The sequence below is a fragment of the Bos javanicus genome, chromosome 22 (assembly GCF_032452875.1).
Source record: "Bos javanicus breed banteng chromosome 22, ARS-OSU_banteng_1.0, whole genome shotgun sequence".
NCBI lineage: Eukaryota > Metazoa > Chordata > Mammalia > Artiodactyla > Bovidae > Bos > Bos javanicus.
The window spans coordinates 36,718,211-36,744,134 of NC_083889.1; the positions used below are offsets into that span (position 1 = coordinate 36,718,211).

General features: G+C 41.4%; 1 long non-coding RNA gene across 8 annotated transcripts in view; it reads right to left on the minus strand.

Annotated features, from left to right (window-relative positions):
- The window catches only part of LOC133235248 (uncharacterized), a 318,764-nt gene that overhangs the window by 233,490 nt on the left and 59,350 nt on the right, over positions 1-25,924 (minus strand). For 2 of the 8 annotated variants that reach the window (XR_009732499.1, XR_009732497.1), the window contains exons 2-3: positions 16,876-17,112; positions 15,850-15,982 (exon numbers count right to left, since the gene is read on the minus strand). The exons of 5 other annotated variants lie outside the window; for them this stretch is intronic. This is a non-coding gene — a long non-coding RNA (uncharacterized LOC133235248). The remainder of the gene's footprint in view (positions 1-15,849; positions 15,983-16,875; positions 17,113-25,924) is intronic. One more of the 8 variants, XR_009732501.1, reaches the window with a different exon arrangement.

Consider the following 25,924-nt stretch of genomic DNA (forward strand, 5'->3'; position numbering starts at 1 on the left):
CCTTCAATCTTTCCCAGCATCAGGGTCTTTCCTAATGAGTCAGCTCTTTGCATCAAATGGCCAGAGTATTGGAGCTTCAGCTTCAGCATCAGTCCTTCCAATGAATATTCAGGATTAATTTCCTTTAGGATTGACTGATTGGATCTCCTTGCAGTCCAAGGGACTCTCAAGAGTCTTCTCCAACACCACAGTTCAAAAACATCAATTCTCTGGAGATCAGCCTTTTTTATGGTCTAGCTCTCACATCCGTACATGACTATTTGAAAAACCATAGCTTTGACTAGACGGACCTTTGCCAGCAAAGTAATGTCTCTGCTTTTTAATATGCTGTCTGGGATTGTTATAGCTTTTCTTCCAAGGATCAAGACTGACCCAAAGAAGGTCCTTAATTACTGAAAGCTACTCTTAAAATTGTGATTGATAAATAACTTGGATCAAAGAACATGGCCTTCCTCATGTGAACTTTTTTTCTAACTTTATCCTTAGATTTAAAGTGCCTACTTACTTTGGGATGTACCCATTTCCAACCACTGTATGAAACCATCAACTTTATTTGTCTCTTATCCACTGTTTCTCCTTAGACTGAATAGTAGGATGTGGTAGGAAAATTCTGAGGTGGCCGCCATGATTCTTACCCCCTAGTGTTACTCCTGTGATTACATGGTAAAAGGGATTTTGTAGATGTGATTACGGTTACTAATCAGTTGACCTTGAAATAGGGAAATTATCTTAAAGGGCCTAACCCAAAGTCAGTGAGTTTTTCAAAAATAGAGAGTTTTCTTCAGAAAATTCAGTTTCCTTCAGGTTTGTCAGATAGGTTCAAAGTGTGAACAGGATTGGATGCAAGACAGAATTTCTGTTTCTAGTTTTGAAGTTGGAGTTGATGATATGGAAAAGGGCCTGGGATATGCCTGTAGGAGCTGAGAGCCCATCCCCAGATGACAGTGCACAAGAAAAAGGTGACCTTGGTTCTTCAAAACTGGATTTTGCCAACAACTGGAAAATCTTGGAAGTAGGTTCTTCTCAGAGTCCCCAGATAAGACCCCAGTCTGGCTGATACCTTGATTTTAGCCTTGTGAGACTGTAAGTAGAGGACCTCTCTGAGACTTCTGATCTATAGAACTGTGAGCAAACAAATAAGTGTTAAGAAAGTTGCTGGTATTTTGTTAAATAGCAATAGAAAACCAATATATGGGAGGTGGATATGAGACTCTGGGAGAAGGAACCAGATAACAGCAGCCTGGGGCCGGCTTCAGAAGTGAGTTAGGAGAGAAGGGAAGACACTGAGGGAAAGAGGGCATAAAAATGATGTTGTAAACTTTACACGGTAAAAGACATGAAAGTGCCAAGAGGCAAACAGGAGAAGGATTGCTTTAGACATCCCTAAGGGGAAAAAGAAAATGAAAACAGCATTCCTTGTTTTATAATATACAGAGGGATAGACATGTAGACACAGTTAAGAACACCTTTTGAATATGAAGACAACCATTTACAAGCCAAGGACAGAAACCTGGAATAGATCTTTGCCTCTAAGATCTTGGGAGAAAGCAGCCATGCTGACGTATTGATTTTGGACTCCTGGTCTCCAGAACTGTGAGATAGTACACTTCATTGTCTCAGCCACCCAATCTGTGGCATTTTTTTATGCAGCCCTAGAAGACTAATACCAAAATCTGTTTTTGTTTGCTATGGATGCTGTAACAAAGTATCACAGACTCCCTGTGTTGAACAATAAATGTACTATCATACAGTTCTGAAAACAGGAATCCAAAATCAAGGTTGGCAAGGGGAGCTCCTTGTGTGGGCTGGGAGGGAAGAATCTGTTCCCGGCGTCTCCTCTTGGCTTGTAGACAACCGTCTTCTTCCTAGGTCTGTACACATTGTCTTGGCTCCATTCATGTCTGTGTTCAGATTTCTCCTTTTCCTACTGACGCCAGCATAATGGTTTAGGGCCCCTCACAATGACTTCATTTTAACTTGATTACCTCTGTAAAGACCCCATATTCAAATAAGGTCATATTCTAGGATATTAGGGGTTATAGTGTAATCATTTGAGTAACAAAATTTTAAGGGTAATACGTCACCTTTAAAAATATTGTTGGCTATACATGAAGGCTGTGGTGGGCAGAGCCTCATACTGAGATGCTGTGACCTAAAGCCAGTCCTCATAGTTCTGACTCTGTGACCTGAAGTGACATCACCTGTCCATATCTGCGCCCCATCTTTAAAACAATATCCTAACACTTAAATATTTTATTATATTTTGTCTTATGTCATTCTGTACTTACTGTAGTTCTGTACTTAAAACAATGTAGAAACGGGGCAACTTAATCCAATGATCATTGAATATACACCCTCTCTGGGCCAAGCACTCAGTCAGGTCACAAGGACACAGAATGGGTCTGTAACAGCACTTGACCTCAAGAAGTTCTCAATCTAGTGGACTCCAGGTGACATATTTTTTAATTGGCAAATCAAAGAAAGCCCACCTGTTAACTGTGGAAACTAGGTGTATATTACATCTCCTTCTAACTCTAAACTCATTGCATGAATTTAGAATGATTCTAAGTCTTCAAAGATGAGGAGAATTGGAAACATAGCGGAACTATAAGAGTAGAAAGCCAACAAAAATGTATCTTCCCTCTCCTCCTCTATTCTGTCTTCCTCTAATACTCAGAATTATTCCAGGCAGAATTTGTCTAAGAAAAACCATCTCCAAGAGCAAAAGGCAAGGGAGAAATGTCCAGTTCCCTCAGCAGTGGCACTATGAGGAATTTCTTTTGTCTTTGTACCTTACATGTCAGCATAATGGAACCACTTGTATCAAAATGACGTTGAGAAAAATATATTTTTAAGATCTCCATAGTGAACATCTGGATTTCACTGGTGACTCAGATGATAAAGAATCTGCCTGCAATGCAGGAAACCCAGGTTCTATCTCTGTGTCAGAAAGATCCCCTGGGGAAGAAAAGGCAACTCACTCCAGTATTCTTGCCTGGAGAATACCTGGTGGGCAACAGTCCATGCGGTTGCAAAAAGTCAGACACGACTGAGTGACTAACACTAACTAACTAACAGTAGTGAACATAAAAACTACGAGCCACCCGAATATAATAACACCAATTGTGACTTTACCCTTGGTGCAGGAAAGTTTAAAGGCAGATCCTAAGCAGACACATAAATAAGAGCCAAATAACCATTGTAGAAGATCAAGGTTATATTTAGAGCTAAAAGGGCTGAAATCTGCCTTGGACATTTCTAATGTCTGCTAACAGAAGGTAAGTGATCTATGTCTTAGTTACAGACTTGAAGCTATACTGGCTCCATTAAAGAGTAATTTGGGAAATAATAGTGATGATGATAATGTTAATGAAATAGTAACAGCACTTATCTCTGACCTTGGCTAGGTTATGGTTCCAGCCATCTTCCTCCAAGCTCAACCATTTAGCTTGCGCTAGTTTTCAACTGCTCCTCACCACAGCATCTGTATTCATTCTCAGAGCTGACGGGCAACCTCCTACCTTTGAACTGAGTAAATAAACAAGACGATGAGCCCTTCAGTGAATGCCCACCCAGGGTTATTGTAAAGAGTTTTGGCCATCTGTCCTAAAACTGCAGACAGATTTAAGATGCCTTTGCCATTTAATGGAAATCCATGTTGAACAGGAAAACTTATTGGGACCAGTGATTCTAAAATAATAAATACAAAAGGCATGGAAGTCAAGTCCAAACTCACACCAAACTGCCTGGCGGGTTTCAGAACAAATCGAAACATACAGCCTTCTACAGGAGCAAATGTAGAGAAAAACCACCAAACTCTTGTCTTCCTAGCCCAGCTATTTATAAATACTCTTGTAGCCAAGGTTTAGTTTTTAGCTCATTCTCATGCTCATGTCTACAGTTATTTGAAAGTAAAAACAAAAAATTGTGTGTGTGTGTGCTCAATGGTGTCCGATTCTTTGCGGTCCCATGGACTTTAGCCCACCAGACTCCTCCGTCCATGGAATTTTCCAACAAGAATACTGGAGCGGGTTGCCATTTCCTACTCCAAAAGAACTCACATCTCTTGCGTCTCCTGCATTGACAGGTGGATTCTTTACCACCGCACCACCTGGGAAGCCTCCAAACTTTTCACCGATGCATGTAGTCAAACCCAGGGTTGATTTTTTTTCACTGCCTAAGAAAAAATCTGGGGTTAGAAGTTTAGAAATAATTTGAGTGGCAGTCAGTTCAGGAATGAGAAATGCTACACAGTCTTGGCTAAGTCTGAGTAGCAGAGAAATGCACAATTCACCCTTTCTTATCTCCCTTTTATATTCCTGAGTGACTTCATTTTTCCTGTGGTAAGATTTTTTATTTTGAATTGCGTATTCAAACTCCTTACTGTCAACATAACTCCTTACTGTCACATGCTCTTCATCTTCTATCAAAGGTTGGAAAAAGTACCAAATACACCCTGCACAGCTGTATTTGCCAATAATTTCTGGATCCATTTGGGGCTGATCTCATTCTTACCCTCCCTCCAGCACCCATCAAAGTAATGATGGTTACTCTCTAGAGACACTGGTATGAATAGTAATGTGCTACGGTGAGGAGTTTTTGCTTCTCTCTGATTAATAGGTATTCAGGAATCATAGTTCTTTCATTGTTTTCTTTAGATTGGGGAAATCCTGGTGCATAGGATTGGAATCTGGGCAGAAAGAAGAGAGCTTCTCAGATCATGGTAGAAAGAATCTCCAGAGTTCACTTTTCTTGTATAGTTTCATCTAACAGATGGTATAACTGGATTGTTGAGAGCTTGGACTTGGGGTCAGACCAAGGGACTGAATTCTTGTTTGGTGAAGAGGGGAAGTCAATTAACCTGTTCTCAGGCTCTGTTCCCTCACCAGAAGATAGGAATAATATTAACACTAATACCTAGGAGTAGGGTGAGGTTTAATTACCATAAAACTGGAAGAGGTATTAGTAATGTACCAGCCAAGCTATAGACAGCTCTGCTCATCAGATACTATCAGAATGATTAGAACAGAACTTGGTCTGTTCCCAAAGTCAGCTTTTCAATCCACCTGTGGCTAACTGGACATTAAAAGGAGGGGTCAGAGGACAGTTTCTCACTGTTCAGAGAAGGAGGGGGAATTTCACTTCTAATACAGACATACTAGGGATTTCCAAGAGGCCCAGTGGTAAAGAATCCACTGGCCAATTCAGGAAACACAGAAGATGGGAGTTCGATCTTTGGGTGAGGAAGATCCCCTGGAGTAGGAAATGGCAACCTGCTTCAGTATTCTTGCCTGGAAAATTCCATGGACAGAGGATCCTGACAGGGCTACAATCCATGGGGTTGCAAAGAGTTGGGCACGACTGAGCACACATGCACAGACACGATAAAGAAAACACATGGGCACATAGGTGTGAAAACAATCATGAACTTGCTCTCCTGGAGTGAACTGATAGCTGATAATGGTGTTTACAACTTTAGAGTCATACTTTGAAAAGGGAATGTTGGATAAATTCTAGTCGCTATCTCAGATTTTCAAATGGGATCATGCTAGTACACTGCTTCTCAAAGCCTGATGCCTGCAGCAGCAGCAGCACAGAACTTATCAATTAAGCAAATGCCTAGGCCCTACCTTTGATGTAATAAATCAAAAATTATGAGAGTGGAGGCCAGGAATTTGTGTTTAAGAACCCCATTTGAATATGATACCTGTTAGAGAACTCTTATTTTCTCTACATATGTGGATCCCTTTTACTGGTAATCTTTAACAACAATCCTTACTTTTCTAATCTTACTGTTGGCAGGATGAGATTGAGCCATCTTTGAAAAGCAGTTTTTAAAGTAAGTGTGCGTAAATACATATATACAATGAAATACTTGTTTAGTCACCAAGTCGTATCTGACTCCTCCACGACCCCATGGACTGTAGTCCGCCAGGCTCTCTTGTGGATTCTTTACTGTGGATCCCAGTAAAGAATCCTCCCGCCAAGCAAGAGACTCAGGTTCGATCCCTGGGTTGGGATGGTGCCCTGGAGAAGAGAATGGCTACCCACTCTAGTAAGTTCCATGGACAGGGGAGCCTGGCAGACTACAGTCCAGGGGGTCACAAAGAGTTGGACAAAACTGAGCATGTGAATAAGCACATTTTCAGATGTCCACAGAGTAGAAGTGATTGGTTCTTAACACATTATTGACTGGGAGATTTTGGTAGAAACTAATTTCTGGTGGCCAGCGATTTGTTATAAAAGTAAATGTTGAAATGTCAAAAGACATTAATACATCTCTGGTCATAAGCTGTTAAAAAGTGAAAGCATTAGTCACTCAGTCATGTCCGACTCAAATCAGCCATCTTACTGTGGAGAGATCTTCTAGATATGGTGCTAAATGCAGTTCAATAAACTTAGTAATATGTTTACTCACCTAAGGTATCCTTACTTTGTTAGAGATTAGTACTACAAATTAGTGGAGTATAGACTTTTAGTCCCTACAAACACTGTAGCTGAGAATAAAAAAATCGTGAAGTAAGAGGTGTTATCTGCCTACTCTCAAGGTCTGAAATAAGCACCAATGTCAAAGTTGAGAAGTGTGGAGTGCAAACTTTCCCCACTAGACTGGATTAGTGGGATGCCTGAGGAAAGCACGGCTGCAGTGAACTTGGTTTTTGCATCTTCAGTGTCAATTCTACCTGTGTCCCATCAGGTAGCAGCCATAGCATCAGATTTGCTTCACTCCCAGCTTTAGGGATGGGCCCCCAATAAATGAAAGGCAGGATTACACTCTGCCCCTTACCACAGTGATGGGTTTGGAAACCCAGTCTGGCCAGTTAGAACAGGCATTCCCCTGTTCACAGGGATTGAGGTAGTCCAAGCAGGGGGATTTCTGTTAGGATACAGAAACTCCTGTCAACAGTGTGTGAGGTTGGGAGCCATGCTGGGTAGTCAGCTACAGACAAGGCTGACACATAGGACCATGAATGTCAGTTGCTATTATTATCAATATTATTCTTCCTGTTACATTTACATGAAGAGAATAAGATGTCTAAAAGAACTTCTGTACAGGGTGACCTAGAAGAAAGAAAGAACTTGTGGCAGAGATAGTTTCCAAGAAAAAAAGAATCAAAGAAACATGAGCAGGAAATGACTATCTCTAGGTCTTATTGTGAAACACATACACAAACACCTTGAGATATTAACTGGTGAGTAACATCCCATTGCCTCCCAAAAGGGGAGGATCAGATAAGCCTTCAAGAAGAAATGAAGCCCTTGAGGTGAGATCCAAATAATGTAGACAAAGAGTAGAAGGAAAGAACCCTCTAGACATATGCACAGATGCCATAACAAGTGGAAATGAATATTAGGACCTGAGAAAAAAGCCAGAGAAACTGAAGAAGAGCAAGAATGGTATAACATGGTACAACACCTCCAGGGACACAGATGCTAAAAATGACCATGGAGTGGCTCTCGTGGATTGAAGTGGCTCAGAGGGGTGAGAATTAGATCAACAGGTCTTCCAGGCCATGTTAAATGTTGTGGCCTTAAGAGCAGTGAAATGCTGCAAGTTGACAGGCACATGTGGTACTAGGATATCGATGGCAGGTTCTCAATCATAGCTATTAGAAAAGATGTTATGACTTCACAGCACTCCATCCTCTTAGAGTCCAAGAGTTCCTGCTATGACTGTGATAATACTACAGGCCAATGGAGGAAGATAAGAAACAAATTAGCTTCCAGGCTTGGGAAGCAGAAAACAGACCTACACTTCAAAATCTGATGCTTATCCTCCTTGGTACCCAGGCCATGCCATAGAAGTAAGTTGGGAGTGAGTCCCATCTGATGGAAACAAACTTTCCCCACTGGAATTTCCCCTCTAAGGCTCTAGTCCATAGGCCTGCAGCTGGCAAGCTAACCCAGTGATATGTCATCTAACAAATCCATGTAATTTACTATCCTCAGTGACTGTTTTCCTCAACTGTTAGATAAGCCTTCATTTTTCTTGACATATTCATGTTTCTAAAACTAAGACAGGCCTCAGAATCATTATATACATTTAATGTACAATTTCTTTTTTCTCTTTCCCCCATTAAAAAAAGCTGATGATAAAAGATATCTTATTTCACCAAGGAAATGTCACAGATTTGATGCTCATGATTCTTACTCTCTCTTCATTTTAATAACACTACACTTCTAATTTTTCTCACTGGAACATAATTGCTCGCTTCATTTTTTTCCATTTTCCACTAAGCAGTGAGCTCCTTTAAGGACATAAATTGGTTTATTCATCTTCGTATTTAATATATTTCTTGCCCCTTCCAGTAAATGGTACCTACTAGGACCTGGCACATAGTAGGATTTGAATATTTGTCGAATTAACGAATGAACCAGTAAGTGAAGAAATAAATAATACCATACATATGATTCAAGGATATCTCTAAAGGTCCCTTGGCAGAAAAAAAAAAGTACAGATTTATTTTCTTATCTATAATCTGGGTTGAACCTGGAAAACCCAACATTTTTTTTAGTATATACAATGAACCAGGCTCTGTGTGAGCTTTACATGCAATGTCTCATTTAATTTTCAAACGAACTCTCAGTTGATGGCATTGTTCTCTTAACCACTTAACTAGCATGTAAAGTGAGACAGCAAGCATTTGCCCCGAAGTAACCCATTTGTAAACCGAATCACCATTTCTTAGCTCTGCCAAGCTTACTCCACTGTCTGCCTTCCTAGCCAGTACACTGAAATATTTTAAACATACCCTTTCCAGGTTTGAAATTGGGAATAGAGTCCTCTGAAAGTCTACTGTTTGCATCCTTTCCAATCCTTTGGTAGTAATGTTGCTATCTGCAGTTGTCAGGAACACTTTAGGATAAGGAAAGAGCATTTCCAATTCCTTTGTTGCAGGAGACTCAGTTCAAGAAAAGATGCTTATGTTAATAGAATCATCTGTATATTTTCCATTTTCCTCTACTAAGGGAATTTCTTTTATCTTATTTCAAGTGGTTGAGGTTTAGCCTCACATTTCAACTTTGAATATAGAAATGCATTCTTGCTAAATCAGACATCTCTTTTTCTTTGGAAAGAAAGGTAGAAAGGATTGCAAGATACCATAATGGGATGATGATGGTGCAAAATATTCAGCTTAGATTAACTTCAGTGAGGAGGTACAGTTGTATATTTAGACATGACAAATGATATTCCTTGAAATATGTTGTATTATGAACTGCTTATTTTCTCTCATGCTTTTCCTTTTCTCTGTAGATAGAAACCTCTGATTTTTAGCTGGGTATTTGGCCACCCAAAACAAAGTCTGTACTTACAGAGTTGGGACTGTGTGTCTAAATTCTGGCCAACACTCTGAAATGCAAGTTATAATGTGGCAACTTGAAGAATCTTCATGAAAAGTATGCTGCTGTGCTTGCTTTGCTCCATCTTCTTCAATTCTTCTTTGCTGCTGGCTGGAGTTGTATTGTGTTTTCTGCTCTGCTTATTCGTTCAGTATAGGTACTCAATACAAATGAACACCAAAGGCTAAAAGGTTGGACCGCAAAAGTAGCAAAAGGATCCTGGGGTCCACAATTCTGACGAACCAGAGGAGCTGGAGGACCAAGCAATGATGGCATTCTCTACAACACACAGACACACAAAGCTTGTGTCCTAGAAGAACTGACCCCAATTTAAGTCAAATCCTTCCATCAAATAGCACCAGAACTGACCTTCCTGAGTCCCAGCAAATGATTGTTTCCCCAGCAATGTCCAACAGAACAATAGCCCATGATAAAGGCCATTGGGCACTGTGTTGGCATTCATTGGAAGAACCAGCCTCTCAGCTTCAGGGAAAGGCTTTTGATAGTGATGATTTCCATGGCAAAGGAGAGTGAGCCCAGGGTCACCCCAGCTGAGACCAATCTCTGAATGTGACTCCCATTTCCCAGCAAAGGCCTCAGGAAGACCAATTGCCTCCATGTCCTTTTGCCAGTCTTTGCTGGTAATGCCATAAAATCCAAACAAACATGTCCTTTCCAGAAAGGTTACCCAGTTCATGCCAAGGAAATGGCCATCGTGTGTTTCCTTTCAAGTCACCCCTGTTTCTCTCCAAGGGTGGAAATAAAACACTTTGAAAGTCTGAGAACATTCAAAATAAGCCATCATTTAGAAATAGCGACTGCTCGTGCTGTGCACATAAATAAAAATCCATACTAACCTCAAACACGTTTATAAGGTCATTGTGAAGAGTTTGCCTTTTCTCTATAAATGTCCAGAAAGATTAATTAAGAACAGGATGACTCATCCATCTAGATTGATTAAATGTTTCTTTAAGGGTCAAACTGAAAACAAAGCCTAGATACATTAACATACAATGTGCCCACAGTGATTAGTCTATTTATTTTACTTGCTGACAATATTTCTGGAATTAAGTCATTGTTAATCTTTGTCTGGAGGGAGTGACAGGACCACCCTATTCCCCAGCCATCTTCCCCTACCTCCCAGACTAGCATTCTCTCTCCAAACGTGCAGGGTCCTTTAGAGCTTGGTAAGGGACCACGACAGCACAGAATACAGGGAGTGCTATTAAAGTTTCATCCCAAATTCAGCCCAATGCTTCCCTCATTAGCTCTGAACAACATCTCTGCGCTTTCAGAATTTCTTCTCCTTTTTTATACCCTTTGCATCAGGACACATTTGCTAAAAAACCTTTTGGGAAGTATGGCACCCCACTCCAGTACTCTTGCCTGGAAAATTCCATGGACAGAGGAGCCTGGTAGGCTACAGTCCATGGGGTTGCTGGAGTCAGACATGACTGAGCGCCTTCACTTTCACTTTTCACTTTCATGCATTGGAGAAGGAAATGGCAACCCACTCCAGTGTTCTTGCCTGGAGAATCCCAGGGACAGGGGACCCTGGTGGGCTGCTGTCTCTGGGGTCACACAGAGTCGGACATGACTGAAGCGACTTAGCAGCAGCAGCAGCATCCTCTTTGCAAAAACAAAGCATTAATTATATGGTATTATCTAGGCCTAAAGAGTAATAGTTAACATTGGGTGGTAACCATGCGTAATAATATACTGTATTGCTTGCATTTGTTCTTTATTTCTATTAATATTCACAAAAAGTCTGAAAAGAGTTCTGAGGATTTAAGTATTCACATCCCCGTCTCACTAGTTAGTGAAACGGGGATACAGAGAAAAGTGTTTGGCTGTGTTCACCACTCTAGAAGTATCCAAAAAAACAGACTGAAGTGTGTGAATAGCTCAGTACATTGGATGGCAAACCCTGCTCTTAGCTCTTGGGCCACGTTGTATCACAAATGCCATGTTGAATCTGTCATTTCTGCTTAGGACTCTTGAGCCCCCATGTACGCAGTTGAAGACTGAGAATAAACTTTCTTCCCTGAGTTGTATCACAATCCACGTCTCTGGGAGCAGCTAAATCTCATGGTGTGCCCCAGACATATTTGTTGACAGTTTGAGCACAAATTATGTTGGTTAACATTCCTTTGGCTGCTCCTTGGTGATGGTGGCCAATTCTCTGGTACTTATCTAAGCCACGTTTATTAATATAACTGCTAGGAGGTTTTTAGAGCCGATCATACTTCTAGACTGACCACATGGTTCTAAAAAGAGTCTACCAACACAGCCATAAAGAAAACAAAGCACTCTGAGTGGAAAGTAAAAGGAACCAGAATGCAATCTTCCTCATCAAAGTGATGCAAGATTGGGTCTGGTGGGCTCAGCATACCACAACTGTTCTGGAGTGGTTAGTTCCCCTCTCTGAGCATCAGTTTTTCTATCTGTAGAAGGGGTATATTAACTTAAAAAGTAGTTGAGAATATTACATGAAATAATGAAGGCAAAGCATGGTGGCTATCTAATAAATGCTCAGTCAATAAGAACTATAATTGTTACTGCTCTCTGACTTATATTCTTTTTTTTTTTTACTTACATTCTGTGTAACATAATGATGATGATCATTGCTAGCCATCTCTTTAAGATTATCTATATGGCAAGCACCATTCTAAGCACATTATATAAGTTAGCTTATTTAATGCTCACAATAGTTCTGAGTGCTTTTGTATTCCCATTTTATAGATGGATATGTTGAGGTCCAGAGAGCAGGATTTATTTGCCCAAAGTCACCTTGCCAGTTATTCTCTATTGAAACAGGCACTTTAGCTCCATAACACACTCTTTTAATCGTCCTGCTCCATCGGAAGTGGTTACACAGCCACAAAGCCAGTGGATTACAACATGAACTATTGAAACAGAAGAGGCAGGGTAATTTAGCCTCCAGGACTAGGCGTGTATCTCCACTTTTCCTGCTTTTTCCTCCTCCCCTCCCCCATTTGCGTGTTTAAGCAAACACATAGCTAAGGAGAAAACAGGAGAGGTTTGTTCCACCAAAGTTACTGCTCAAGTGGAGCCTCTCAGCAGTTTTAAAGATAAAACGATGATGTCATGGTTGTTAAGACAACAAGGAAAAAATAGTAGAAAAGTACCATGAAAGTAAAAGTGCTACAGGCAACAAACAGTGGCTCTGGCTCTGCATTTCTCCAATTCAGACCATTGCCCAGGCTCACTCTCCCCATAAGAGAAGCTGCTATCCTACATCCCTGCCCCCTCCTCACTTCTAATCACCAACCTCCTACTGACTCTTCCATTCACCCAACTGATTCCTACTCATCCATCAGATTCCAGCTTAGACCTCACCTTCTCCAGAAGGCCTTTGTGGATCCCCTGCCCAGCCCCATCCAACAGGATTAAAGGGCTTTGGAGCTCCTATAGCATCTATCATGATTCAGTAAGTGCAGTGGCCTATAAGCTCTATGTGGGCAGCATCTGACTCCAACAGATATTCTTTTGTGTCCCCAAAGTCTAGCATTTTGTCTGAGATATAAGTAGATACCTCAGTAAACATATGCTGTGTGCCTTTGAAAATCACAAAGCATGCCACTTCTTTTAAGGTTTAGAATCAGGTGATACAGTTCTTGAAAATGAATTTTTTCATGACTCGAAAGGGATATACACAATTGCAGAAAAGTAACAGCCAGTGTCTTTTCTTAGGTCACTCTACTCAATGGTTTGGAAACCTAGACAAAGTTTAACAGTACTTATTACTGGAACATTCTTCCCTAAAGGATGCCTAAACCCTCTTCCTGTCATTTAAACTCATTCCTCTTCATTCGGTTCCCTGTGGAGGTAATTCTCAGGGGGTTCATGATAATTATGATATTTCCTTTTAGCTTTGTCTTCTCTGGATTAATTACCTCAGCTGCTTAAATTTTTCCCTATAAAAATCTATTAATAATCTTTATTGCTTTCCCACTTCTCCATACTACTCATATCTTAATGCATATTGTTAAATCTCATAAAGAAAGAAAATAACTTTCAGGTTCATATTCTTTTTTTTTTTTTAATTTTAATTTATTTTTAAACTTTACAATATTGTATTAATTTTGCCAGATATCGAAATGAATCCGCCACAGGTATACCCGCGTTCCCCATCCTGAACCCTCCTCCCTCCTCCCTCCCCTACCCTCCCTCTGGGTCGTCCCAGTGCACCAGCCCCAAGCATCCAGTACCGTGCATCAAACCTATTCTTATCTTTGTTTTCCGAGGACTTAAATAAAAGAAAAACAGTGATTATATCTACGAAGTAAAGAGTAAGATACGGATTTAAACAATGGGCATCTAGTCTCAGGCTACCTTTTTTCCCTGTTTTCCTCTTTGAAGCATGCTCTGTTTTCTACAAACTTCTAGAAGCCAGAAATGATGTGAAGCCCATGGTTTAGTATAAGCATACACATTAAGACATTAGAAATCATTCCACATTTTCCAAAATGGTCCCTTTTCAAGTATTTGGACCTGTTTTCCCATAAGTAGAACTTGTGTTATATCTGTTTTCTAATTTGAAGATTAAGAAATGTGTTCAACCCACATATGGCATAGAATCTCTAGGTAATGATGTTACTATCAGTAGGAAACACTGATTGCAGCCTCCTTCCATAAAGGTGCTATGCTAGCCATTCAGAATCATTTTCTCTTTTAGTCATTTAAAGCATCTTTATGAGATAGATATTCTTTCATCCCCATTTTACAGATAAGGAAACTGAGGCTCAGAAAAAACATATAAACTCACACATCAGTAGGTGGCAGAGCAGGGACTCCAAAAGCTGTGTCTGACAGTGCACTCATAAGCTCTAAGCACTTTGCTGAAGGCTCTAAAAGTATTGATTTTGCGGATTTGTGTGTCTGTTTTTGTAAATGACCTGATCCACTGTCATGCACACAGTATTTTTATAATAATTCTTCGATTTTTCTTTTGACATAGGGAAGCAGTACCTTTTACAGTCTGTTGACAATACTCTAATTGGTTCAGGTACTTTGGAGCATCTATTCATTGGGGCATCTGGCCACAGCTGGGAGCAACCACAGCTGGCAGCACCCAGGGGTATTGAAGATGTGTATATTGTAGGGCCCAGCCATGATTCCCTAGGCACTATGGCAAATATCAATACCAGTGGTCAGTTCCTTCCACAGCCCTATGCTGTCCAGAAACTTTCTTGTAATTTGCTGACAGATGAACCACATGACCTTGTTCTAGCGAATGGAGTGTAAATGTAAATCACTGAGTAGGTCTTATTTGAAGACTTGTTTAAAGGGGTAATATGACTGAAGTGAAGTGAAGTGAAGTTGCTCAGTCGTGTCCAACTCTTTGCGACTCCGTGGACTGTAGCCCACCAGGCTCCTCCGTCCATGGGATTCTCCAAGCAAGAATACTGGCGTGGGTTGCCGTTTCCTTCTCCAGGGAATCTTCCCGACCCAGGGATCGAACCCAGGTCTCCCGCATTGCAGGCAGACGCTTTAACCTCTGAGCCACCTAAGGAGGTAATATGACTAGAGTACTTTATATACTTCCTGATTGGAGCATGACACAATCTCTGGAATTGCTGTAACTATGTTGTGGTTATAAAACAGCAAACCTGTGGGTAAAAGTGCACTCTAAGAATGGCAAAGCAGAGAGATGAAACAAACCTGGATAGCTTTGGCATCAGTCAACCAGCCTGGCAGCCCAGGAATACCTCCCTCCAGGCTTGTGGCAATGTTAGAAACAATAACCTCCTCTGCCACCCAATTCAGGGATTCCCTGATGGCTCAGTGATAAGGAATCTGCCTGCAATGCAGGAGACTCAGGTTCAATCCCTGGATCAGGAAGATCCCTGGAGAAGGAAATGGCAACCCACTCTAGTATTCTTACCTGGGAAATCCCATGGACAGAGGAGCCTGGGGGACAGAGGAGTCCATGGGGTCACAGAAGAGTTGGACATGACTTAGCTACGAAACAACAAACCACCAATTCACTTTACCAGAGTTCTCTAGAGAAACTCAAACATACACAAGATGACATACACAGACATAATGCATATCAAAAAAATAATAGATAAATAGCATATTCTTGCAGTGATACATGGCAATTAAAAAGGCGTAAATTAGATCTATTGGAGAAGGCAGTGGCACCCCACTCCAGTACTCTTGCCTGGAAAATCCCATGGATGGAGGAGCCTGGTAGGCTGCAGTCCATGGGGTCGCACAGAGTTGGACACGACTGAGCTACTTCACTTTCACTTTTCACTTTCATGCATTGGAGAAGGAAATGGCAACCCACTCCAGTGTTCTTGCCTGGAGAATCCTAGGGACAGGGGAGCCTGGTGGGCTGCCGTCTGTGGGGTCGCACAGAGTCAGACACAACTGAAGCAACGTAGCAGCAGCAGCAGCAAACTAGATCTATATATATCCACATTATTCTTTTTTATTTTATTGAAATACAGTTGATGGCACTAGTGGTAAAGAACCTACCTGCCGATGCAGGAGACATGAAAGACACGGGTTCGATCCCTGGGTTAGGAGCTCCCCTGGAGGAGGGCATACGAATCCACTCCAATATTCTTGCCTGGAGAATCCCATGGACAGAAGAGCCTGGCTCGCTACCCTAGTCCATAGGGTAAGAAAAAGTCAGACACGACTGAAGCAACTCAGCATGTACACATGGTTGAAATACAAATTGTGTTTGTTTCTGGTATACAGAAAAGTGATTCAGTTATACATGTAAAATATATGTGTGTGTGTGTGTGTTACAGTTTGCATCTGTGAATCCCAAACTGTGATGATGAAAGTGGCATCTCCTGCATTGGCAGACAGATTCTTTACCACTGAGCTACCAGGGAAGCCCCATTTCCATATATACTGAAAGTATCATGACATGAATGTGAAGGAACACACCAACTTTAGGGTGGGAGAAGGAATCAAATTGGGAAAGTGGCACAGAAGCACTTGAGCAGAACCTGCAGTACTTTATTTCATAAAAGTAATTTAAGTCATGTATGACTATAATATGGCATTTGTTAAATTTGGGTGTGGATCCATAGGTATTTGCTACATATATGCTGCTGCTGCTGCTGCTAAGTCGCTTCAGTCGTGTCCGACTCTGTGCTACCCCATAGACAGAAGCCGACCAGGTTCCCCTGTCCCTGGGATTCTCCAGGCAAGAACACTGGAGTGGGTTGCCATTTCCTTCTCCAATGCCTGAAAGTGAAAAGTGAAAGGAAAGTCGCTCAGTCATGTCCAACTCTTAGCAACTCCATGGACTGCAGCCTACCAGGCTCCTCCATCCATGGGATTTTCCAGGCAAGAGTACTGGAGTGGGGTGCCATTGCCTTCTCCATGCTACATATATATTTTTCTATAAATTTTAAATGTTATATATTTTTTAAAAACTAGATGAAGAAAAGGAAAGAGATTGTTTCAAGAAGCAGTATTTATATAAAATTACTCTGTCAAGTGTAAGGTGACATGGAAAGCCATGTGCTTTATTATTATATTTACCATCATCCAGGGTCACAAAGAGTCGGGACACAACTGAGCGACTTCACTTTCACTTTTCACTTTCATGCATTGGAGCAGGAAATGGCAACCCACTCCAATGTTCTTGCCTGGAGAATCCCAGGGACGGGGGAGCCTGGTGGGCTGCTGTCTATGGGGTTGCACGGAGTTGGACACAACTGAAGTGACTTAGCAGCAGCAGCAGGACCGCTGTGTTGAGGAATAAACTTTCCATGAACCCTGAGGAAAGGACAGGATGAGAAGATTTAGGTAGATGGTAGAGCTGAATAAGTACTATGAACTGAACTGTCTCCCCAAAGTGTACATTGAAACCCTAACACACTCAGTGTGACTGTATTTAGAGACAGGGCCATTAAAAAGGTAATTAAGCTTAAATCTGGTCATAAGCCTAGTGGCTCAGATGATAAATTTGAATGCCTGCAATGCAGGAGACCCAGGTTTGATCCCTGGGTCAGGAAAATCCCCTGGAGAAGGGAATGGCTACCCACTGCAGTATTCTTGCCTGGAGAATCCCATGGACAGAGGAGTCTGGCAGGCTACAGTCTAAGGGGTCACAAAGAGTTGGCCACGACTGAGTGACTAACACCTTTAGAGTGGGACACTAATCTAATAGTACTGATGTTCTCATAAGAAGAAGTAGAGTCACCAAGAGCACACTCAATGTGGAGAAAAAGCTATATTATGGCATAGTGAGAACGTGGTTGTCTGCAACCTAAGGAGAAAGACCTCAGGAGAAACCAGACCTAACAACACCTTGATCTTTCTGTGAAAAATACATTTCTGTTTAAGTCTATAGTATTCTGTTAAAGCTTCCCTCGATGGCTCAGTGGGTAAAGAATATGCCTGCAGTGCAGGAGACACAGGAGACATAGGTTCATCCCCTAGGTCAGGAAGATGGGGAGGAGGAAATGGCAACCCACTCCAGTATTCTTGCCTGGAAAATTCCACGGACAGAGGAGCCTGGCTGGCTATAGTCCATGGAGTCACAAAGAGTCAGACATGACCAAGCACATGGCACATACCATATTATGTTATGGCAGCAAGAGCAGCTTAATACAGGATGTATGTCCAGAACTGTGGTTCTCAATAGTGGATGACGCTATATAAATGGGCACATATAAGTTATTGGTTGGGGGAGGGTAATGGTTGGTGGTCACAAAGCTGAGGAGCACAGGAGCCATTTAATGGGCAGTGGCCAGAGAGGCAAAACTTTTTGCAGTTACTACAGTCCTCACAACAAAAAAAAATTCTGCATCCCAAATGTCTTTAAAATATCCCATAAGCATTTAGAAGAGGAGAAAACTGTGTACACTTACCTAAAGCTAGGTAAAAATGCAAAAATAAAAAATGTGGGGCTGTTTGGTCAGGTAGTATCATACAGTGAATTTCCATAAAAGTAACTACTATGAAGACTAAAGGAGGATTGTATTTTGTTTCCTTCAGAACTTTGCCAAAATGTACTCATCAGTAGTGTGGAAAATTCTTTTGTTAACAGTAATGCTAATGATATCTGTATTGTCTACCTGACCTATCCTTATCAGTCTTCATTCATAGCCATCGTATCTGCTAGGAGTCTGCAAAGTCCACTGAGCTGGCCAAATCCAACCTGCCACCTGTTTTTGTACATAAAGTTATATGGGACACAACCGTGCTCATCCATTTCTGTATTATCTATGGCTGCTTTTTCAGTAAAAAAGCTGAATTGAGAATGGCTCGCAAAGCTTAAATATTAACTATCTGACCCTTTATAGAAGTGCTGGCAATCCCCTGCTATAAACCTGATTCTGTATCTCATATTGGCATCCATTACTTCAATACATGATCTAATTTAATCCTAGAATATTTACCTACTGAAACATGCATGATTTTGTTATCCAACTTCTTCTTTAAGTTCTAGCAATTATAGTTAATTCATCATGTAATTTGAAGATGTGCGGATATCTCTGTATCTGTGACATTCACTTCAGGAAAGAAATGGAATTCATTTCAGTAAAGAAGGAGAAGCATTTCTAAATAATCTCAAAGATTGAAAATCTACTCTAGACCTAAAAGAACAAAGACCGTGAAGAATGAAGGAGTTATGTGACCAAGAAAAACTTGAAAACAAGCACCACGCTGAAGATGAATTGACCTTCAGTTCAGTTCAGTTCAGTCGCTCAGTCTTGTCCGACTCTTTGTGACCCCATGAATTGCAGCATGCCAGGCCTCCCTGTCCATCACCAGCTCCTGGAGTTCACCCAAACTCATGTCCGTTGAGCTGGTGATGCCATCCAGCCATCTCATCCTGTGTCGTCTCCTTCTCCTCCTGCCCCCAATCCCTCTCAGCATCAGAGTCAACTCCAATGAGTCAACTCCTCGAACTGACTTTAAGCTCCAGGAAAGAGGCTGTTGTGTTTATCTGTACATCACTTACTCAGGAACTGGTACACTGGACTCAGTAAATACTTGGCTGAATGTTCCCATGAACAAAGGGATGGATGAGGCATATAAATGATTGAAGGACAAAGGACTGGAATAGGGAGCTTCCTTTCTCAAGAGGTCTTCAAACAGAAGTTCGGTCATTTGCCAGGTATTTTATAGCAGGTATTCCATCATACAAGGACTTAACCAAGTGGACCAGAGAACTCTCTAAGTCTCTAAAACTCTACTCCTGAAGCTGAAATCCAATATTTCAAAGATGCAAAGTTCATTATTTGGAGCAGCAAAAGCCTTTCAGATTTTAGACTGAATCTAAAATTGTCAAAGATCTGCCCAGCCTCCTGACCTCATCCCTCAACTAGTTATGTGAGATAGTAGGTAGAGTGTGGTAGTGAAGTATACAGGATCTGGAGTTAAATAGGTTTAGGTTGGAGGGTAGACTGTGGGAAAAGATGAACAGCAAAATTCCTCTCATCCTTGAGTGTACATTCCTTTGCAGTATCATACTGAAGAGCCTTTCATCAGGAAATGAAGTCTATCACTCTACCCTTGGATCTTGGCTGGCCTCATGTCTCACTTTGGGTGGTAAAATGCAGCAAAAGGAACATGGTGTAATTTCTGAACCTAGGTCTCAAGAGGCCTGGTAGCTTCTGCCTTAACTCTCTGGAAATGTACAGCCCCATGTGATGAAGCTTGGTCCAGCTCAGGGACTGGTAAAATATGGCCCATGGACCAAATTCACACCACCACCTGTTTCTATAAATAAAGTTTTATTGGAACACAGCTAGGCCCATTTGTCTACATACTGTCTATGACTGCCTTCATATTACAAACAGCAGAGTCAAGAAGCTATGTCCAAGACTGAATGCCCTACAAAGCCAAACATGCTTACAATCAGGACCTTTTCAGAAGACATTTGCTGAAGTTTGGTCTGGCTGCTGCAGGATGAGACCACATGAGAGAGAGGAGCTGTACCAGCTGAGGTCTCCCTAGAAAAAGCAACTCCTGATTAAACACCGAATGAGTGCATCTACACAGGTGATTGCAGGTGTGACCAAGAGAAGAACAGTCCAGCTGAATTCAGCCCTAACTGCAGACCCATAAACTCATGACAGATGGGATGACTGCCATTTTATGGTAATGGGTGGTTTGTTCTGCAGGAAGAAGCAATAGAGAAGGTCAGCCATGGCTCTGCCACTCATGGTATGAAGTACACTGTTTGTTCCCAGCTCATATTTTTGGAGGACTCACCCCTTCAGTGCAGGCTGACTGTCTTCCAGTTACCAATATCTGGATCTTTCTGCTAGGGGGTGGGTTTCTCCAAAGCCTTGCAAGGACTCTGTCCACACAGGGAAATTAACACTCCAACACTCCATCTGTACCCCACTCACCCTTATTCAATAGTTAACAGAAGTTGGTGTGAAAATACACTGCAGGTCCTCACCTTCTGGAAGGGATAATTCTGAGGTGTATGTTCCTACACTGTTTTCCAGAGTTTCCTTGCAGGTAACACTCTGGTCTCCTCCTGGCTCATTGACAGTACACCCTTTATCAGCAGCCATATTTTCTCTGTCTATATTCCCCATGGCTGTACTGGTATTTCCTGAACAGCTACTACCAAGTAAGCTACTTTCACTCAAATCCTGTTACAGATTCTGCCTCACATCAAAATACAAACCAAGAAGACACTGTATAACTGTAGACAAGTTTATCTCTCTGAACCTTAGTTTCCTTATCTATAAAATGGGAATACAAGGAGCATCTGTAATCATGGTACATGGTCACAAGGACTTGAGAGACTGTAAAGCATCCAGCACTACTCTCAGGGGCGACAGCTACCTTAACTAGCCCCACCTCCTCTCTGCCTGGGCTCTGGTGATTGGCCAAGTCCCTGCACAGGGCACTGGTGATTGGCCAAGGGCCCTCTAATAAGCCAAGCTCCCATTGAAGGACAATTAAAAAAAAAAAACAACAAACAGCGTAGAGAGGCAGAAAGTACCTGAGGACAGCCCAAGGGAGAGTGCAGGGGCTTACTGTGGCTTCCAGTCACGTCCCAGTTCAGAAGCCTAAGCCCCGCATCACATATCTCCGTCTGGAGGACACCGAGGCTCCTTACTTCTGAGCTGGCACACTGGGCTGGAGCCTGCTGTGTGCCTGACCCCAGGAGCCTGTCCCCAACGGGAAGGAGAGAAGTAGTCAAGGAAGTGTGACTGACCTGACTCCAGACAATTAGAAAAACATTACCACGCCTCACAGTGTAAGAAGAGCATGGCTTCAGCAATGTAGCCTTAAAAAAGAAATAGGAGTGTGAGAGGATGTTTTTCTTTTCTCCGAAGAGAGAAGTCTGTCTACCCAAAACCCTCCACTCCTTCTAACAGTCTATAAATACACACCTCAACCTGGAGAAAAAACTAAGAGCACACTTGTGCCTCCCATACCAGAAAACACATTCCATTTGTTCTGGTCCCTTCTGTTCTCTTTGAAAGGCCTTAATATTTCTCCCTCATGACCTGCCCTAGGATCATACAGGGATGTTTAGGGGAGCCCTGGACTCCAGAACATGACAAGAAAGCTCCACTGGTCCCCATATCCATAGGAAGGAGCTCCAGCAGACCCGGGGTGAGGCAGTGAGGTAATGAGAGTGGAGTTCTGGATCGTGGCCAGGCCAGGAATAATGGCACAGCTATAATTACCCTGTAGAACATTGGATGGAAGTGACTATTTTAGACCCTGAAAACATCTCAGCGACACTTTGGAGTCACATTTGGGAAAGCCCCTTTTTATCACTGCTGTCCTCTTGTCATGCAATAGGATGTTACCGTCGGGGACGTTTCCTATCAGAAAACCATCAGGGGATCCATGAAGCACTTGGAAAAGCTTAAAAGGATACCATGGTTCAGAAGTCTTGACTCTGGCTAAAAAAATCTATCATTTTTTTCCTTCAGAGGAAAATATTTTTCATTCAGTTGTTTGTTGAGTCAACACAATTCAGATAGTTTCTGGCCATGTACTTTCTAATCACAGAACACAATATTTTGTATACATCTTTGCACAACACACACATATAACTCAAGGTCTTGAGATTATTAGATGCTTGGGGATAACTGCTGGAAAATAGAATGTGCTTGGATAGGGAACCAGAGTCCTCCGTGGAGCTGCTGACTTTAGGTTATCCTCCCTCTCAGAGCCTCTGTGTCCCTATCTATTGATTCTACTGATATTCCTTCTCCCCCCGCCCAAGACATATAGAAATATAAAAGGAGAAAAGTATAAAAAATACAACAAGAAAAGTCCCAGCACAAAGATCTCAAAGAATATGAATTCTTATCATTAGAAGATCTCTTGAGGTTCTTCAACTTGGAAGAAAACGAAAATATGAAAAATAAACAGAGTGGGAAATCACATTTAGGCCACTGGTTGAGCATAGACTCTAGAATTACACAATCTGCGTTCACATACTAGCTTTGCAGTATCTTTGAAGTATGACCATGTAAAGTCTACTTCATGTTTTCCTGATTCAGTGTCCCTGACTGTAATACAGTATGAGGATCCATCTTCATGAACTCTATAGGATTAAATGAGGTGATTCACACAAGTACATCACCAAGTATGGCATAGAGAAGCCTCCAGTAGAGGATAATTTCTTCCATTTGTATCATAATTATTTTAAAGTTATTGTTGTTTAATTTAATATAACAATAATTAATATTAATATTATATTAATTATATATGTTAATTATATAATAAATTAATAATAATATAATATTAAAGTATTATTGAAGATCAGTGTGTTTTTTTTGTTTTTTGTTTTTTTTTTCTTCCTTTTAATGCCTGGGAACACGGGCTGTCAATCATTAAGCAACGTACTTGGTGGCGATTCAGAAGGATGCAATGGACCTTGGTAATAATTAGGGTGATTACAGGAGGGCACAATGTATGAGACCAGTACACCTCTGTGAACTTGGTCACATAGCACCCTGATGGGTCCCAATCAGCTGCACGAAGCTTGACAAAAGACAGTTGTTCCAAATTTTAGTTAAGGTATTAATGTATATTAGGGCTTCTGTTAGGGTATATTAAGGTTCGTGACATTGTACAGGAGGTAGCGATCAAGAGCATCCCCAAGAAAAAGAAATGCAAAAAAGGTAAAATGGTTGTCTGAGGAGGCCTTAGAAACAGCTGAGAAAAGAAGGGAAGCGAAAGGCAAAGGAGAAAACAAAATATTTATCCATTTGAATGCAGAGTTCCAAAGAATAGCAAGGAGAGATAAGAAAGCCTTCCTCAGTGATCAATGCAAAGAAATAGAGGAAAACAATAGATTAGAAAAGACTAGAGATCTCTTCAACAAAATTAGAGATACCAAGGGAACATTTCATGCAAAGATGGACACAATAAAGGACAGAAATGGTATGGACCTAACAGAAGCAGAAGATATTAAGAAGAGGTGGCAAGAATACACAAAGTAACTATACAAAAAAGATCTTCACGAGGGTGTAATCACTCACCTAGAGCCAGATATTCTCAATGTGAAGTCAAGTGGGCCTTAGGAAGCATCACTACAAACAAAGTTAGCGGAGGTGATGGCTTTCCAGTTGAGCTATTTCAAATCCTCAAAGATGATGCTGTGAAAGTGCTGCACTCAATATGCCAGCAAATTTGGAAAACTCAGCAGTGGCCACAGGACTGGAAAAGGTCAGTTTTCATTCCAATCCCAAAGAAAGGTAATGCCAAAGAATGTTCAAACTACTGCACAATTGCACTCCTCTCACATACAATTAAAGTAATGCTCAAAATTCTCCAAGCCAGGCTTCAACATACGTGAACTGTGAACTTCCAGTTGTTCAAGCTGGATTTAGAAAAGGCAGAGAAACCAGAGATCAAATTGCCAACATCAGTTGGATCATTGAAAAAGCATGAGAAGTCCAGAAAAACATCTCCTTCTGCTTTATTGACTATGCCAAAGCCTTTGACTGTGTAGATCACAGCAAACTATGGACAATTCTTAAAGAGAATTTAAGACCAGAGGTCTCAAGAGGTCAGACCACCTGACCTGCCTCCTGAGAAATCTGTATGCAGGTCAAGAAGCAACAGTTAGAATTGGACATGGAACAACAGACTGGTTCAAAATTGGAAAAGGAGTATGTCAAGGCTGTATATTATAACCCTGCATATTTAACTTATATGCAGAGTACATCATGTGAAATGCCAGGCTGGATGAAGCACACTCTAGAATCAAGATTGCTGGGAGAAATATCAATAACCTCAGATATGCAGATGACTCCACCCTTATGGCAGAAAGTGAAGAAGAACTAAAGAGCCTCTTGATGAAAGTGAAAGAGGAAGAGTGAAAAAGTTGGCTTAAAACTCAACATTCAGAAAACTAAGATCATGGCATCTGGTCCCATCATGTCATGGCAAATAGATGGGGAAATAATGGAAACAGTGAGAGACTTTATTTGGGGAGGGCTCAAAAATCACTGCAGATGGTGACTGCAGCCATGAAATTAAAAGATGCTTACTCCTTGGAAGAAAAGCTATGACCAACCTAGACAACATACTAAAAAGCAGAGACATTACTTTACCAACAAAAGTCCGTCTAGTCAAAACTATGGTTTTTCCAGTAGTCATGTATGGATGTGAGAATTGGACTATAAAGAAAGCTGAGCACTGAAGAATTGGTGCTTTTGAACTGTGGTGTTGGAGAAGACTCTTGAGAGTCCCTTGGACTGCAAGGAGATCCAACCAGTCCATCCTAAAGGAAATCAGTCCTGAATGTTCATTGGAAAGACTGATACTGAAGCTGAAACTCCAATATGTTGGCCACCTGATGTGAAGAATTGACTCCTTGGAAAAAACCCTGATGCTGGAAAGATTGAAGGTGGGAGAAGGGGACGACAGAGGATGAGATGGTTGCATGGCATCACCAACTCAATGGACATGAGTTTGAGTAAACTGCAACAGCTGGTGATAGACAAGCGAAGCCTGGTGTGCTGCAGTCCATGGGTTCGCAAAGAGTCAGACATGACTGAGTGACAGAACTGAACTCAGAGCTTCTATTAAAGATAATAAGTTGGTCTGCAAACAAAGTTAACCAGACCAAACATTCTTTAATTTATTTGTATCTTAAATCTTTTTTTTTTTTTTTTTTGAGTAAGAGACAAAGGGGTGGATTTTGAGCTAGCCACACCTGAAATTACCCAAGACCTCCTGTTAATGTCAGTGATAAATAATAATGATAGTATGGTAGCAGATGATATTCGCTGCTTGCTTGTGCCATGTACACGACCTTTATTTAATTACCTGCTCTTTATTTGATGCTCATCAATTTCCCTTTATTATGTCATTTGATATAAGGAGGAATGGTACTCTTATTATTCCCACTTTACAGATGGGATGACCAGAGCTCACTGAGGTTAAGTAACATGTTCATCACCACCCAGTGGTGTGTGACATCTGGGGATTTGAATCCAATCCTATGAGAAACAGTTTAATCTGTGCTGAAGCTCACACTTTTTGTATACTCCCACTAGCAGGGCATGGAACAAGGAGACAAGATGTGCAGAGAGAAGACTTCATTTATGATTTCCTTTCTGTTGCCAGGGGCTTTGCTGAT